The sequence below is a fragment of the Drosophila erecta genome, unplaced genomic scaffold, assembly GCF_003286155.1.
Source record: "Drosophila erecta strain 14021-0224.00,06,07 unplaced genomic scaffold, DereRS2 tig00000021-arrow-pilon, whole genome shotgun sequence".
Lineage (NCBI taxonomy): Eukaryota > Metazoa > Arthropoda > Insecta > Diptera > Drosophilidae > Drosophila > Drosophila erecta.
Window position 1 is genome coordinate 12,909,858 of NW_020825198.1, and position 3,386 is coordinate 12,913,243.

General features: G+C 46.0%; 1 long non-coding RNA gene across 1 annotated transcript; it reads right to left on the reverse strand.

The window, feature by feature from the left end:
• Nucleotides 1–270: 270 nt before the first annotated feature.
• On the reverse strand, nucleotides 271–3,178 carry LOC26526292. The gene is made up of 4 exons (XR_001448564.2): nucleotides 2,839–3,178; nucleotides 712–764; nucleotides 538–657; nucleotides 271–474 (listed from the first exon to the last, which is right to left on the reverse strand). It is a non-coding gene; the product is annotated as an uncharacterized LOC26526292 (long non-coding RNA).
• Nucleotides 3,179–3,386: the final 208 nt, after the last annotated feature.

Consider the following 3,386-nt stretch of genomic DNA (forward strand, 5'->3'; position numbering starts at 1 on the left):
TTCGTGTGCGCGGCCATTAAGGTTTTGGGTCTGTCCCTCTGATTTCCTAAATGTCCGATTCGATCCAAGCAGATCCCATCGAACCTTACCCATTCGGCGCTCATTTAAATATTTTATCATCGCCGCACTGGCAAGTCACTAAAGAGAACTTTATATCTTTTCGGTTCGCTACGTTTTTATCACTCGAATGAACAAAAACATTTGTTACCAATCAGAGTTCTTAATTTTACGGCCTGTGTTTGCGACAAAAGTGCCGCTTCTTGTGCCCCAAGACGCTCCACCTCGAACTCGATCGTTTGTCGGCTTTGTCGCAGAAATTAGCCGCGTATTCCTTTAGAGCTTGTATGTGCCCGGTATCTTAATTGGCTTTGATGCTGCGATGGCTTTTCATAAACGTCAGGCCGGACATCGCCCATTCCACACTCCGTGCTCCCAATGAACTTGGGCTCGATCGGCGGAAACTGGAACTGGTATCTGGGAAGGGAAAACAAACACATGTGCTTAAGAGATAGCTAAATTATTTTAAAGCTCATTTACTTATGTACATCCAGCGACACAGGATCGGGTTACAATTACTTTTCGACGGCTGAGTGGCTCGGGTCGCATCCCTTTAAGCCAGGCTATTTCAGGGAAATGTATACATGACAGGATAAGTCGCTGAAATATTGGGTAGATTATAATTTGGAGTCACTTTTTGAGCCATTAACAAACCTTTAACACGACTTGTTTGTGGATGATTGAGTGGCACTCCTACCGTCTTGTTACTGTAAGAGAAAAATGAATAGATTTTTATTCAGTTTATAAACAATTATGTAGTACTATCCTTGCAGCATTTGGGACGCGCTAACTATTGCTTACTGAATACTCTTCAGTACTGCAGTTCATTAATCTCACCTTTAAGTACGCCATACATTGAATGCATAATTTCGTTCCTATCATTTTACCTGATGTACGCATCCTTAATCGGCAGGCTCACTACCCAGAAATATAAACAAACATTTCAATTATTTATGAGGGGCTATTCTTCGGGAAGTAAACTGTATAAATAGCTGCGAGCACACAAAGAGAAATTGCAACAATTGACAAATTGCGGCATATAAATTTCCCCCACTGAAGCGCAGAGATGTCAACTGTCCCTTTGGCCGTGGATAATATGTGGAGCGTAGCCTTTGTCTTTAAAATTATGTTAACTAGCCGAAGAATCGATCGTGCGGGCTCGAGGGGCAGAACATAATTTATTCATACGTCAAACAGGCTGTCCATTTAAATGCGAGCAGTGCCCAGTTCCCAGTGACCATTTTATATGGGATATATTTGGTATATGGCCAGTGCGATGGGGATGAGTGGAGGGAAACGCAAATAAAACGCAGCATATTGGGAAAATTTCACGGTCTTTTGGCCGCCAGCAAAACCAACTGGTCAACGGTCGCCACGGCCGAGGGCTAATTTATAGGGCGATTCGGTGGGTGTTTGTCCGTTTGTTTGTCCGTATGCCTGGCCACTTCCCGTCCCCTGTCCGTATATTATTGTGTCCGCATTTCAGATTCAATGCGTTGGTGGGTGAGTGCGGGGGAGTGGTGCCGAGTGCGTAAGGGCCAGGTAAATTGAAAAATGGACATTTGTAGTTTGATACCCATTTGGAGTAGGACAAGGGCTATCTACACGGACGGGGTCTGGTCTGCAAGTGGTTGATCAGGGTCGACTTTTCGGCTTAGATAAGCTGCTGCTGCCGCCGCTGCTTTATGGCTATGCCTATGCGTATTCCCGGCAAGCAGGGGTTAAAATTAGGGGTTGCTGGGCTATACACTCGGGTTCTGATGGGTCTGCTGGTTTTTCGACATGCAGATGTGACAGGACGGGCGCGGATTTGTTTCGTGTATCTTTGCGACAACTTGATTTTTTGTTAACGCGATGCGCTTTTCGCTGGAAATCCTTTTAGGCCTGATGGGCTCGTCGCTCGCGAGTGCATTTGACACTTTGTACTTGATGGATTACGTTAATTATTGATTAAATGGGCTTGTACTTGTCAGGACAAAGTAAAATCCATTAGGCATTTGAATATGGTCCTCGGTCGACGCTGTGGCAAAATTAGATTTAAATTTTTTCGGATTTTATAATTTGACATGAACGGGCGCGCGTTTGATGGATGCTCTGGGATATGAATGGCCAATAAAAAGAGAACCCCAGAACCAAAAACATAAAAAACTGTGAGAAGAGGGTCTCTGGATCGGATCCCCGGTGACATTCCGCGGCTGTCGCCTCCAAGCGCCAGTTCCACGGATCACACACCTTCGGATACAGATACAGATACTCTGCAAATGGGATGCATCTCGGCATCTGAGCGTCCCAGCCATCGGGGGACACGCACTAAAAAGCCGGCTGCGGCGATTCAGATTGAGGAGATAAGCAGCGGCCGGCTCTTTGGGAGATGCCGCGTCGTTATTTTTCGGTTGTCGCTTCATCTGCTCTGATTAATTCCCTCTGATGAAATGCCGCTCCCCAGTCACCAGGCACCAGCCACTTGATGCCGCAAAGGAACCCACAGTTGCGGACAAAATCTTAATGGTGGCTAACTAAAATGAGGACCCTACCATTCTTGATTTATATGCATGCATCTGCATAATGTATTAGTAGCTGCTAATTGGCTTTTACTCCAAACTTTTATCGAACATAGCCAACAAGTGTGATTGCAATACGAATTAAAGTGATAGTTCTAGTTCTGACTAATATCAGCATATGGTATACGACATAAAGCAAATCAAATCACCAACTAAGCTTGAATCTCTAAAATCTCTAGTGCTAATTAAATCAAGTAGAGGAATTACGACCCAAACTCACCATAAGTGTCAAGGAAAAGTACCATCCCTATTAATGTACCCGCTGCTGTGTGATGGCGCGGTGGTCACTTGACATTTTTAAAATGAGGAACTTTGATTTATCGGCATTCCGCCGACAGAGCCGCCATTTTGAGCGTAGGTAGTAGGTGCAGCTTGACTTGGCAAGTTGCATCTGCGAAAGCGGCACAAGCTTTCCCTCCCGAGCTTTTTCGGGGACTTCGGGAGCTTTTCCGTAAGCACTGCACACGGGGCCGATGGCTCGACTTTTCTAAATGCATTGGCTCGGGAAAATTGCCTCGAAAAGCGCGCAGTCTCTTCGACTTTCCACGGAAAACTCAGCCAACTCAATTCTGCACAGCTGGCTAATCAGCGGGGAAATTCCCGCACCACACCAAATTTCCCACTATTTCCGCCCGACCACAAAGTCCCAAGCGCTTCCGTTATTTTAGGCTCCGCCCGTTAAAAAATGGCTGCGCATTTATCTGCGGCCTGCGCAGCACGAGAGCGAGCGGGACAACTGTAGAGCGGCAGCTATCTCGCTCGCACTCG